Source organism: Chiloscyllium plagiosum, chromosome 9 (genome assembly GCF_004010195.1).
Source record: "Chiloscyllium plagiosum isolate BGI_BamShark_2017 chromosome 9, ASM401019v2, whole genome shotgun sequence".
Classification (NCBI taxonomy): Eukaryota; Metazoa; Chordata; class Chondrichthyes; order Orectolobiformes; family Hemiscylliidae; genus Chiloscyllium; species Chiloscyllium plagiosum.
In genome coordinates this window covers 58,914,808-58,930,098 of record NC_057718.1, presented here as the reverse complement: position 1 = coordinate 58,930,098, position 15,291 = coordinate 58,914,808, and positions in this window count along the sequence as shown.

Genomic DNA, 15,291 nt, shown 5'->3' with positions numbered 1-15,291 from the left:
GAGGTAAGAGTTCCAAAGCTTCATAACCCCTGTGAGGAAACAAATTCGTCTTATTTCTGTCTGAAATGATTTAATTTTTAAACACTAACTTCTAATACCCCTCACAAGACAAAATCTCCTTTTCACTTCCATCCTGTTAATACTCCTCAGAACCTTATATGTTTCAATCAAGTCATCACTTTCTCTTCTGAACAGTGGATACCTGGTTGCTTCAGAGAAATCCTGGAGCTGAGATTATGCCCCCCTCCCCCACAATGCCGCAGTTAGGGTTGCCCATAAGTGAAGGACAAAATGCCCAACAGCTAGCTCCCCCTAGCCCTGCAGAAAATGGCTGACAGTAATTAAAAGCTTGGCAAAAAACATTTGTTAAAGGTAACCTTCACAAGAAGGACAAAAACAAGTCTGTATAACCAAGGTTGCTGAGCTCAGGTAGAATGTACAGCTGCAAAACAACAAATAAGAACATTTCAGAGTAATTAGGTTTTTTTAAAAGCTATTCACAATATTAAGAGTAGGTTCTGGTTAAAGATTCTTCAGATAATCACAGAGATAAATTATAGTATTTATAGATATACTGAATCCATAAATCACTAAAAGTATTAGATGAAAAGATTCAAATAAAAATATGAGTTAACTGGTCTCAGATAGTGAAGAAGCCCCACCTTATCATTAAGAACCAAATTGCCTACAACTCATTAACTAAAGAACGCTAACAGTAAGGGTAGACAGGAAACTTTGCATATAGCTAACTTTATAGTGGAACTAATAACCATGGATTTTAAAGCAGTTAGTAAGAACTAACTTCCTTTGTATCCCTTGTAATTAAGGCAGTGGGAAATATACAATGAATATAATTATTACAAATTATAACAATTAACTTTGATATGTGAAGTAATTAGATGTATTGTTAGATCCCAAGGCCAGGTGATTGCAATGTCTGGTAAACATCATGAGATCATGAGGAACCTAAGTCTGTCCATAGGACTGTCCATCCCTGTTTAGTATTTCACAGGATTGGATATATAGGTTAAGGGGAAAGGCACAATGACCATGTTGTTTGTGATTATTGTCACATGAAATGTATAAAAATACTGTATCCCATTGGGAAAAACAAATCACCATTGATCTCTCTTCTGATCTGAGGTGAAGATTAAGGGGATAACTAAACCCTCACAACGAGACCAAATTCAAAGTGCAATTGCTTGACAAAACTGCTGTGTGCCTGAATCCTGTTATGCCTGAGTCTTTGTCCCCAGTCAGGAGGGTTCGCATTTATAACCACAGTCATCCTTCTCTGTGCCCGTAATGTCTGTAGGGACTGGAGACTGTCTCCTAGTTCCCAATAACTTTAATTAAGACACCTTAGCATTGCACACTGAAACCTTTCATTGATATACCATTGTCTGTTCTTTGTTCAAATTTGCTCTGACTCTTAAACATGGACATCCAAACCTTTCTGCACATCAATTTTGAAAAGTTACTTATCATTTTAAAATGTTCTCCTTTTCTACTTTTCCTACCAAAATAACCTCACATTCTCCGATTGTACTCCACCTTCTACATTTTTATTAACATATCCTCTATGCTGTGCAGATGTATATGAGCACTGCGAAGGCTGTCAGCACACAGATCATGGCATTGATTTTGGATTGCTGTGCTTGCTCAGCTATTCAGAAAATTAAAGGAAATTATGCCCTTCACAACTAACTGTCCCACCTTGCTTGAAATTGTCAGTAACTTAGATATGTTTTACTATCAGGCTTTTACTCTAAGCCATTATCATAGATTGTAAATAGCTGAATGCTCCCTAGACAATCTCATGGAATTTCACTAGGTACATCTTGCCAACTTGGAAATGTCCTCTTTATCCCTACCTTTGTCCAATAAACAGCCCTCATTCACCAACCCTGTGAGTTTTTGTTTGAGAACCTTCCACGTGTCACCTTATCAAATGCTTTTTGGAAATCCAACTATATCATATCTGCTGGTGTCCTCCAAGAACTAACAAATTCATAGTTTCCCAATACTTTTCCTCTCTTAAAATTGTTTTGAACCTGACTAATTTTATGATGATTTTTAAAAGTGTCTTGCTCAACATCCTGTTACTAATTGATGACAGTATTTTGTCAATGATTAATGTCAGATTAACCAGCATCTAGTTATTGTTTTCTCTCTCCTGACTTGACTGAATAGCAATGTTACATTTCCTACCGACCAATGCAAAATTACCACCCAAAATCCAATTAGCATGCTTAAATTTCAATTAGCAACATCTTGGGGACCACTTTTGACCAGAAATTGAACTGGACCAGCCACATGAATACTAAAGCTACCAAAATCTCTTTCTTATGATGGAAAGTAGGACATTGGTATTCTGTTGTGAATGACTTATCTCTTAAGCCTTCATCACCTCAGCATCTACAAGGTATTAGTCAAGAGAATGATGAAATTACATTGAGTTGTAATTTCACTTTACGGAAACAAATACTCAGCCTAACAAGTCTATGCTTCCACAAAGCCTTCTCCCAGTTTTTTCAATTCATCTACATGTCCTTCCATTCCTTTCTCCTTCACATACATGTCTAGTTTTCTATTCACCTTGACGTCCAACATGTAATAATTTCCACGTTTGAATGTTTCCTTGGGCGAATAATTTTCTTCTCAATTCTTAACTGCATGTTGAGAATATTATGTGGCCATTGATCTTAGGTTACCTCACAAATAAAGAATGCATTATCTATGTCTGCCCTATCAAAAACCATTTAATTTTAAAGACTTGATTTTTGATTACTCTTCAAATTTCTTCTGCAAAAGAAGCAGTCACAGCCCTTATAGTCTTTTTAGTTAGAATATATTAAAATTCATTTAAAATTATTTTGGACCTTCTCTAGTTGCTCCATATCTCCAGTTTTCTCCATCCACATGAATGAATAAAACTCCGACACTATTCCAGAGGTTAATCACCATTCAGAACAAGGTGATCTGGGTAGCTTAAGCATTCACTGCCTTCATCACTGATTCAGCATATCTTCAGGTAGCATAGCTACATAATGCCCGGCAACACCTCCTAACTATGACCAACTGAGAGTAAAGAAAGGGGGGATTGGGGGAGGGGTAATGGGCAGATGAAAGTGGGTCGGCTCCTTGGGGCTGTGGGGGTCCAATCCCTGGTGGTGAAAGTGGGTTTGGGTCCCAGGGGTGGAGGGTGCTGTGGTCCATTTCAGAGAAAGGGGGCTGTGAGGTCTGGAACGGGGAAGGAGTTGTCAGGTCCTGTTGCTTGTCAGCCCATGGTTTGGGGCTGAAAATGATCTGGGTGAGTTATATTTATGGATGCCTAATGTAAGTATGGGATCAGTTTAATAATTACGCAGGAGTTGGACAATGTTCTGAATAATCTAACCTGTTGAGTAACTATTTACTTAATGTCATTGGGACACTCTGAAGTCACTGACAGGAATGGATATTTTCAGAGATGGATTCTTTTCAGGTTTGAGGTTTAGGAAAATTTCCCAGCAGAATCTTCAATTTCCTAGGTGATTCCTTCGGAATCTGCTATGATGTACATTGTTCCCATGTGTAATTACCATGCATACTGGAATAACAACTGTTGGGCTCAAAGAAACTTTAACACTGCTTCATTCATGCCTGTGTTTAGTACACCACCCAGCTCTCTAGTACTCTAGCTCTCTAATATGTTGTGGAAGACCTCTCTGTTCACATGCTCATTCGAAACTAATGTCTTATATCTAACTGATGTCAGAGCCATCTGACCAGTTATATCATCATTATTTACACAAATCTTATCTATCACAAGAACACTTCTGGTCTGTAATTCTCTATTTCTGCAGGACCTGAAGGAAAACTACAAGAATATTTGAAAGAATAGAAAGAGCGGCAAGAGAGGAGAGGGAGTGTCATTTTTGATTAAGGAAAATATTACTAATGCAATTAGAGTAGATGTTTCTGTGGGATCATTTTGTGAAAATATAAAGGTTGAATTTAGAAATGAGAAAGCAGTGATCACCTTGATGGAGGGGGATAGAGCCCCCCTCCATGCCCCGCACCCCCAAGGAGTCAGAGGGAAATTGAGAAGCAAATCTGTAGAGAGATCTTAATTTTCTGTTACAATAATAAGATTGTAATAGTAGGGGATATTAATTTTCCAAACATTGACTGAGACTGAGTGTTAAAGATTTGGATGGTGAAGAATTTGTTAAGTGTGTGAAGAGAATTTATTTATCAATATATTAACGTTCCTTCTAGAGAAGGAGTAAAATTTGACCTTTTCATCGTTAAAAAGGCAGGGCAAGTGACTGAAGTGCTAGTAGGGGAACATTTTGGGACTAATGATTATACATTAGTTTTAAAATAATTATAGAAAAGAAAAGTATCCCATAAATATTAAAGTTCTTCATTGGAGTAAGGCAAATTTTAAGGTATGCAACAGGAACCTTCAAAAGTTGATTGGAATAGACTGTTTGCAAGTAAAGGCAAGTGGGAGTCCTTCAAAAGTTTGGTAACAAGAGTTCAGAGGCATTATGTTTCTATTAGAGTGAAAGGCAAGGCTGGTAAGATTAGAGAACCATGGATAAATAAAGAGATGGATGTTCTAGTCAGCAATAAACAAACATATATTACACACAGACAGTTGGAATCAAATGAATCTCTTGAAGAATATAAAGGGCGTAGGAACATTCTTAAGAGGGAAATCAGCAAGGCAAAGAGGGAATATGAGATAGTTCTTGACAGTTAAGGTTAAAGATAATCCAACAGATTCTATAAATACTCTAAGAGCAAGAGAGCAACGAGAGAGAGTAAGACACCTTAAAGATCAATGGGGTCATCTCTCTGTTGAGCCTCAGAACATGGGAGAGATGTAAACTAATATTTCACATCGTTTTTTACTGTTGAAAAAGAAATGGAAGCTAGAGAACTCAAGGAAATAAATATAGATGTTTTGAAAACAATTCACGTTACTGAAGAGGAAGTGCTGGAGGTCTTAGAAAACGCAAAGGTGGATAAATATCTGGGACCTGATCAAATGGGACCAAGACATTGTGATAAGTTAAGCAGAAAATTACAAGGCCCCTAGCAAACATATTTGTATAATCTATAAAAGTGGGTTAAGTACCAGAGGGCTAGAGGGTGGCTAATAATGCACCATTATTTAAGAAAAGGTGTAAGGAGATGCCTGGTGACTATAGACTTATGAGTCTGATATTGATGGTGGGTGAGTTGTTGGAGGTGATTCATGCATTTGGAGAGGCAAGGGCTGATTAGAGAAAGTCAACATGGCTTTGTGAGAGGAAAATCATGTCTCACAAACTTTATTGAGTTATTTGAGGAAGTATCCAAAAAGATTGATGTGGACAAGTGGTAGATGTTGTTTACTTGGATTTTAGTGAAGCCTCTGACAAGGTTCTGCATGGTAGATTTATTAGTAAAGTTAGTTCATATGGAATTCAGGATGAGCTTGCGAATTAGATACAAAATGACTTTATGTCAGGAGACAAATGATAGTGGTGGACAGTTGTTTTTCAGACTGGAGGCCTGTGACCAATAGTGTTCCACAGGGTCTGGGTTCACTTTTGTTAATGATTAGTATATATGATTTGGTTGAGAATATAGTAGGAATGTTTAGTAAGTTTACAGATGACACCAAAATTGGTGATATAGTGAACAGTGAAGGAGGTTATCTAACATTACAGAGAGATCTTGATCAAATGGGTCAATGGACTGAGGAGTGACAAATGGAGTTTAATTTGGATAAATGTGCGGTTTTGCATTTTGATAAAACAAACCAGGGCAGGATTTACACAGTTAATGTAGGGCCCTGGGTAGAGTTGTAGAACAGAGAGACCCTGGAGGTTCCGGTATATAATTCTTTGAAATTTGTATCACAGGTAGACAGGGTGGTTCAGCAGGCATTTTGTACGCTTGCCTTCATTGCTCAGCCCACTGCGCATTCGGAGTTGGGATGTCATGTTGAGATTGTACAGGACACTGGTGAGGCCTCTTCTGGAGTACTGTGTGCAGTTCTGGTCACCCTGTTGTAGAAAGGATATTAAACTGGAGAGGGTTCAGAGAAGATTTACCAGGATGTTGCCAGGAATGAAGGGTTTGTGATATAAAATTAGACTGGAAAGGCATTTTTCACTAGGAGGTAGGAAATTGAGAGAGTGACCTTATTGAGGTTTACAAAAATCATGAGGGGCATAGATAAGATGAATAGCAAGGGTATTTTCCTTGGAGTATGGGAGTTCAAAGCTAGAGGGCATATTTTTCAGCTGAGAGGAGAAAGATTTAAAAAGGACCCGAGGGGCAACTTTTTCACACAGACAGTGGTTTGTGTGTGGATTGAACTGCCAGAGAAAATGGTGGATGCAGTTACAGCTACAACATTTAAAAGACATTTAGATAATATACAACAGTGGGTAAATACCCCATGTTAATTTAAACCAATAACACAGAAAAGATTTATCTCATGTGGTAATCTGTGAAAATTCAAGAGTTCAAGAACTATCCCAAAAGGTCACTATTTAAAGTAAAAATTAACAACTTTATTTTTTAAAGTCTAACAGAGAATAATTAACTAACAACTATTTACAACCCCTTTCTCTAACCTATCGTTTACCTCCCCCTCTACAATACTGGTCCATTAAACCCCCCGATTAAGATTTACAGAAAAATTCAAATTTCAAAACCAGCCAGCTATTGAATCTTCTCTTTGTATCTTCCTCTGTAGATTTTCTCTTCAGGTCAGTGTTGATGTTTTTTTCCTGTGTGCAAACTCCTTCCCTAGACAGGAACCTCTCAGAGAGCTCTGACTAGCAGCCTACATCTGTTAGTCTTTTGGCAATCCTCTCCCAACTGTTCAATTTCTTTCCGGTTTTATACCCCAAGGCATTGGATCTTTTCATTGGTGTTAGTATTGTCAAAATACCAAATTCAAAGTTGAATGGAGTTTGGTATTTTGGGGCATAATTTAAACGGTTTGGACTAATTTGAATTTGTTTTTGTCTCCAAACAACCCAGCTATTCTAGCTGTTCGACCAAATGTTACATTGTTCCCTTGTTCAGAACACTTGGTGCTGTATCAGGTTGTTCTGGTAGCTTTTAACTCTCTTAAAGCTACAGTACTCTTACACCTTCATAACAATAAGTTCATGAATAGGAAAGGTTTGGAGGGATATGGGCCAAGCGCAGAACAGGTGGGACTAGTATAGTTTGGGAACATGGTTGTTGGACTGAAAGGTCTATTTCCATGCTATATGGCTCTATGACTGCATTTCAACATTACTGCTTAAGGATTAAGAAATTAGAAGCTGTGTAAGGTCATGAATCTATGGAGCTTCACTGGGTTCACTAAGTTGACAGGGAACCCGTGTACATGCTCAGTTACTATCCTAGGGTCAGCTGGTAGGGATGCCCCTCTGGAGGTCCATCTTTGGCAGGTATTATGGGATCATTTGTTCGGCAACAAGATCCAGTGAATGAGGGTAAGTCGAAGAGATGAGGAGTTTGTGACAAGAGGGAAATTGAATGATAAAACGTGTGGATGTGAAGCTGTTAAAATGGAGGAACATGTTTTTAGCTTTTAGATGTATGGTGTTTGTAAGAACATTGCTGAATAGGAGATACGAGCTATGGTCCCAAGAGTACAGGGTGTTAGGCTCATTGTGATTTAACATAGAACATAGAACATAGAAGAATACAGCGCAGTACAGGCCCTTTGGCCCTCGATGTTGCACCGATCCAAGCCCACCTAACCTACACTAGCCCACTATCCTCCATATGCCTATCCAATGCCCGCTTAAATGCCCATAAAGAGGGAGAGTCCACCACTGCTACTGGCAGGGCATTCCATGAACTCACGACTCGCTGAGTAAAGAACCTACCCCTAACATCTGTCCTATACCTACCACCCCTTAATTTAAAGCTAAGCCCCCTCGTAATAGCTGACTCCATACGTGGAAAAAGGTTCTCATGGTCAACCTTATCTAAACCCCTAATCATCTTGTAATCATTTAGAAGGATGAAGAATGTCCTAGTGCCCAGGATGGGAAAGGAAACAAATGAGTGATCACTATGTTACCAGCTTTGGTGAGCTTGTTAACATATTTTAAGGTGCTGTTCTATAAATTCTTACAGTGGGTGTGTTAACTCTTAATGCCAATGCCACTTCCCCTAAGCAACAAGACTTATATTCTAGATCGCTTGGAGTTTGTGTTATCTGCTTTAAACTTCCTTGAGGAGATTCACCATCTTGATGCCTTGATCTGCTGTGAGTCCAGACAGTTACAATTCAAGGTAAGTATAATAAATATTGCCATGACCTGCGAGCTCTATTCCTGATGAAGGGCTTTTGCCCGAAACATCGACTTTCCTGCTCCTCAGATGCAGCCTGAACTTCTGTGCTTTTTTAGCACCACTCTAATCCAGAATCTAGTTTCCAGCATCTGCAATCATTGTTTTTACCTTAGTGATTGAAGTAGTCAGACAATATTTATCTATTACCTGCTGTCCTTAGGCTCAGCTGAAAAGTGCAAATAGCTGAAGGATACTGTATAGCTCCATCTCAAGGTCATTATTAGAGACATAATTCTTTTTTTTTAAATCTGCAAGAGTCACATAAGGTAACTCAAGGAAGTTTTCAACCAGTACACAAAATCAATTGTTTTCTCCCTGCATCCTAATAGATGATGCTCATTTTATTCCCTCAGAAGACTGGAAGGATGAATGAATCCTAATCGACGCAAACATTGCAACTCCATGACTCATTTCAGTGAACTGGCCTTGCACTCCATCTATAAAAAGTCAGATTTCTTTTGTAGTCAGTGAATTCTTAAGTTTTCTAAAAAAAAGTCTGTTAAACTTGTATTTTCTCATAATGATCACTGTTTTGTATGCAAAACATTTTAAATGTGGTAAACATATTCTTATAAATGAAGTATTATGCAAATATATTTGCTCAATTTGTAAATAAAAATGTTAAGAATAGTGTAAACAATTTCTCAACATTTCCTCTCTCGCTGACTTGCAAATCCATTTGAATTGAACTCATTTATTTAGAATCAGAAACTGCTGAATAAGGATAATGCATTTCAGTCACATAAGTCTGTGTCAAACAATTTTGCTTTGTATATGTACCATCTTGTTCTAGCATTTCAAACACTCAGCATTTGCTGATCTTCTCTCTATCTTGTCTATAAGGTTTACCTGAGGTGGGTGGCTTTATGGAGCAGTCTCTGCAACAATGTACACATAGAGATGTAAGTTCTGTTACAAGTGTGGTTGCTATGTTTATAGTGCCTTTGCATAGCACAAAACTCAGGATAGGGTCAATGTGGGTGGGATGGAGGAATTCAACTTCAAGAGCAGAGCACAAATTCATTAGGGAGTAGTCCCTGATACATATCCTAATTTAAAATAACTGCTTGCTTTATCATTTGAGCCTGATTAATCTGTGAAATTTTAAATATTGCATAAGTGATAACGGAACTGAGCGAGTAATCCAGTGACCCAGACTAATGCTTGGGGAGCACAAGTTCACATCTTGCCATGACAGCTGCTGTAATTTAAATCCAATTATGAAATGAATCTGGAATTAAATGCAATTTGCAGGGTCATTTCCATTCCTCGTGAGGAATAAGCCTGTTATGTGAAAGCAAACTTTTGAACTGAAAAGAAAATGGAAATTGAAAGGAAATAGCAGTTCAAATTATTTGAAACCAAGCCAGAAGTTGCAGCAGAAGGTTTGTGTAAAACTCTTATCAAAATCTTAACCTGGTGAAGTTTGATGCAGAAGAGACTCTGGATCTAGAGGATTTAAATTGGCAAAAAATTAGCATCCTTTGATAACCAACATTTAAATGTTATTGATGTAGAGGTAAGGATAAAAAAGGATTGTGTTATTCAATATGATACAGGAAAACCATTAATCTAACAATACGTGGGGGCTCTTGTCTTAAAACATGGCTTATTGCATGGTAGCAACTAGGTTGAAAACCTATTACTATGTTAAACAGTGTAACAGAAACTGTAAAGAAAACCACTTGGCCTTATCTCTGTGAAATCCTAGACCCAAAGACCACATGTCATTATCATAGTGAGTGCTGCTTAAGTTATGTTTCAGCATAACCCTTCCAGATCCTTTCACCCATATACAGCAGATATAAGGTCTTTCCCCATTAAGAATAAGAGACAGGAATTCTTGGAAATGCCAGCTGAGCATTGTGATTTGGATCCAGAACAGTTAACAGAAGCTGAATTGGAGCTAGACTAGGTTACTTAAGCCCACATGGAGCCGAGAAAGTGGAATTTGAGCTGGAGTTCAAGGGTCAAAGAGGAAGAGAAGAAAGCAAACCCACACGGGTTAAAGAAGGAAGTTAGAGTTTTGGAGGAATTACGGGATAAAGAAAAACAACGGTATTTCCAGATATAGAAGTTGGAAGAGGAACTGCAAGCACAAAGAGATAGAATTCAAACATAGCTTAAGGCTGCTCATGGAACATCTCACCAAGCTGAATAACAGCCCAAACCCCCACAACCCTTAACTAGGCCTCGAAGCCTGAAAACTCTTCAATTTCTTTTTTCAAATTCTTCACTGTTTTTAGAGACATAGCAGATTAGCTGCACTTACCTCACACGCTGGAGCACTGATGATCAATAAACAAAAAAAGCCCTTAAAATCCGTTGCGCCCTCTCCCATCCCCGAAGTTATTGTTGATTACAAACAGACCAAGGGTGTTATCTTTAGTGCCAGAAACCTACTATTAGCAATTTGAAACTTCACAATTTCCGTGGACGTTTGACCAGTGAACACAATCTGCAAAAGCAGAGTGGATTTATGAAGGGATAAGAGAATTGGTGCAGTTAGGAAGTTCAAAAATTGTCTCCTTATGCAATATTAAAATGCAACTTGAGGAATAATAGGTTTAGCAAGGGCAGGTTTCATGAAGGCCAAGGATTATGAATTAATTCACAGTCCTCTGGATCACAGTAGGTCAAATAGACGTTATAAACATGGTAAGGACATCAAGAGATGGAGGAAAATGGAATGGATCCTTAGATAAAAGTGAAAGTGAAAACCAGAAATGCCAATCCCTACGTTCAAGAAGGATTGTACAAAGCCATCACTGTCTTCTACAGTAGAGAATCTAACCATCTTCTGTTTGTACTCAGTGGTATTACCATTGTTGACTCCCCAGTCAACAATGTTCCAGAGATGGAGAGAGCACAGTTGTCATTGACTAGAAACTGAACTGGACTAAGCATTTCAATATTGTGGCTGGAAGAGTAGGTCAATGGCTAGAAATTCAGCAATAAGTAACTTGCCTCCTAACTTTCCAAATGCTGTCCATTTGAAGACACAAGTCATCTGAACTGTTAAATCTGTTTATGATTTTTCCAGAATTATTTTTCACAGTCACGGAGTATTGCCATAAAAGCAACAGAGACATCAAACATAGAAGCAGTTCACTGAACTGGTGACATCCAGCTCTAATACAAGGGCGGCTTTGTAAGAACTTCATAAAATATTCTGTGACAAGAAAAAAGACTTTGAGTTTGCAATGGATGCATTCACCGTGTAGACTCTCATGCAAAGAAACCAGCAAAGCAGTGACCTGAAAAGAATTGCTGCTCATTTTCAAAAATTTAATTCCGACATGATTATTTTTATCCAACTAGAATTCTCCCTAGGGACAAAATGTTGAAATACAAATAGCAAAACTAGGGATGACAATAATGCCTTGTTAATGACTATTTATGTTAAATAGAAAAAGATAAACATGCAGTTTTGAGCAGTGACAAATATATTTGAAATGGTGGTTACTTCCCTCTAGTCACACTTGCATTAATAGGTGGAAAATATGCTGTAGACTGTCATTTTCACAGTTGGAGCCTGTTAGCTGCAAGAAGCAGGTGTTGTATCATTTGTGTGTTATCAAATTGTAGAGAAACAGATGGAAGTAGACATATGAATTTGCCCAACAGCAGGTAAGTGCACCGCTCCTGAATGAGCTACAATGACTCACATAGAAGGTGAGATCCCTACTCTCAATCCTTAAACCGTGACATACAGTTAATATGTTGTCAGAGTTTGCATTGTAATTCTGAATGGGGGCTAGCGGCATTTTCTTTTCTTCATGCTGTGTTCTCCTTGACTTGTTTCTCAAAATGCATTTGTGAATTCCCAGTAAGCATGAACAAGGTATGAACAAAATTTATTGTTTCTGACTTTCTTGACCCCTTTGCATCCATGTTCAGGTTTGAACAACGTGAAAGGAATCACAAATAGAATAAGAACATAAAAACATAACAACTTGTAGGCCATCTGGCCCTTCGAGCCTGCTCCACCATTCAATAAGATCATGGCTGATTATTGCGTGGACTCAGCTCCACTTACCCACACTCACCGTATCGCTTAATTCCTTTACTGTTCAAAACATTATCTTTCTTAGCTTTAAAAACATTCAATGAGGAAGCCCAACTATGTCCCTGGGCAGGGAATTCTACAGATTCACAATCCTCTGGGTATAGAAGTTCCTTTTCAATTCAGCCTTAAATCTGTTTCCCCTAATATTGAGGCTATGCTGTCTTGTTCCAGCTTCACCTGTCAGTGGGAACATCTTCTCTACTTCTATCCTATCTATTCCCTTCATAATTTTCTATGTTTCTGTAAGAATCCCCCTCATTCTTCTAAATTCCAATGAACATAATCCCAGTCTACTCAGTCTCTCTTCATAAGCCAACCCCTTCACCTCTGGACTAAACCCTCCAGTGTCAGTACATCCATTCTCAAGTAAGGAGACCAAAACTGCACACAGTATTCCAGGTGTGACCTCACCAACACCCTATATAGCTGCAACATAATCTCCCTGCTTTTAAACTCAATCCCTTTAACAATGGAGGACAAAATTCCATTTGCCTTCTTAATTATCTGATGTATCTGCAGACAAACCTTCTATGATTCATGCACAAGGACCCCCAAGACCCCTCTGCACAATAGCATGCTGCAATGTTTTATCATTGCTGTTATTCCACCGAAATGGATGACTTCACATTTACATAGAACATAGAACATTACAGCGCAGTACAGGCCCTTTGGCCCTCGATGTTGCACTGCCCTGTCATACTAATCTGAAGCCCATCCCACCTACACTATTCCATGTACGCCCATATGCCTATCCAATGACGACTTAAATGCACTTAAACTTGGCAAATCTACTACCATTGCAGGCAAAGCATTCCAGACTCTTACTACTCTCTGAGTAAAGAAACTACCTCTGACATCTGTCTTATACATATCTCCCCTCACTTTAAAGTTGTGTCCCCTCGTGTTTGCAGTCCCCATACTTTATTAACATTGTACTCCATCTGCCAGAACATTGCCCACTCACTCAATGTACCTATGTTCCTCTGCAAACTTGCAGTCTTCTGCACACTTTCCTCTGCCACTCATCTTAGTGTCATCTGCAAAATTTAACACACTACACTTGGTCTCCAACTCTCAATCATCTTTGTAAATTGTGAATAATTACTGATCCCTGAGGCAGACCACTAGTCACTGATCACCAATCAGAAAAGCACTCATTTATCCCCTCTCTTTGCTTCCTGTTAGTTAACCGCCATTTTTACAGAGTGGTGAGGAGAGAGGGCAGAGAGAAGCAAAGGCTGCCGGGAAGGGAGAGCATGAGAATGAGTTTTAAAGGAGCAGCAGAGGGAGAGGCCACAGTGAGGAGCAGAGGGCTGCCGGGTATATATTTGAGCAGCATGGTGTGTTGCTTACCCAGTGCTGAGCGCAGGACAGCTCCGACCAGCTTGAAAGGATATATGGAGCGGGAGGGAGAAGATCTAGTTGTTGTGGTCCACGTTGGCACTAACAACATAGACAAGGCTAGGAAGGAGGACTGGAGTCAGGTAGAAAGATAAGCAGCAGGTTAGCATGTGTGCAGATTTTAAGTTCAAGGCAGACTAGGGGTGAAACAAAAAGGAAGGATAACTTAGGACATATTTCTAGAGATGATGGAAAACATGAGGATAAGAAAATTAGCATTAAGGCACTTTACATGAATGCTCATAGTATTCATAACAAAGTAGATGAATTAACGATACATCTTATCGTGAATTATTATGATGTGGTAGGCATCGCAGAAACATGGTTAGAGGGGGTTCAGGACTGGCAATTAAGAATGCAAAGATGTACAACTTATCGAAAAGATAGGGAGGTGGGCGGTGGTGGGGGGCGGGGTGGGGGGGGATGGTTGCCTTGTTAGTTAAGAATGAAATTAAATCTATGGCACTGAATGACATAGGGTCAGATGATATGGAGTCTGTGTGAGTGGAGTTGAAGAACCACAAAGGCAAAAAAACCATAACGAGAGTTATGTACAGACCTCCTAACAGCGGTCGGGACCAGAGGTGCACGATGTACCAGGAAATAGATAGGGCATGTCAGAAAGGCAAGGTCACGGTGATCATGGGGTCTTCAATATGCAAATGGACTGGGTGAATAATATTGCCTGTGGATCTAAAGAAAGGGAATTCATGAAATGCTTACAGGATGGCTTTTTGGAACAGCTTGTGATGGAGCCCAGAAGGGAGCAGGTTATTCTGGGCTTAGTGCTTTGTAATGAGTCAGACTTTACAAAAGATATTAAAGTAAGGGAACACTTAGGAGGCAGTGATCATAATATGGTAGAGTTCAGTCTGCAGTTTGAAAGAAAGAAGGCAAAATCGGATGTAATGGTGTTACAGTTAAATAAAAGTAATTACAAGGGCATGAGAGAGGAACTGACAAAAATTGACTGGAAGCAGAACCTAATGGGGAAGGCAGTAGAGCAACAATGGCAGGAGTTTCTGGGTGTAATTGAGCACACAGTACAGAAGTTCAACCAAAGAAAAGAAAGATTATCCGGGGGAGGGTGGTGGAATTAGACAGCTATGGCTGACAAAGGAAGTCAGGAAATGTATCATAGAAAAAGTGACAGCCTATAAACTGGCCAAGAGCACTGGGAAATCAGAAGATTGGGAAGGCTACAAAAACAAACAGAAGATAGCAAAGGGAGAAATAAGGAAGGAGAGGATCAAACATGAAGGTAGGCAAGCCAGTAATATTAGAAATGATAGTAAAAGTTTCTTTCAATACATAAGAAACAAACGAGAGATAAAAGTAGATATTGGGCCGCTCCAAATTGATGCAGGAAGACTAGTCTGGGAGATAAGGAAATAGCCGAAGAACTTAATAAGTACTTTGTGTCACTCTTCACAGTGGAAGACATGAGTAAT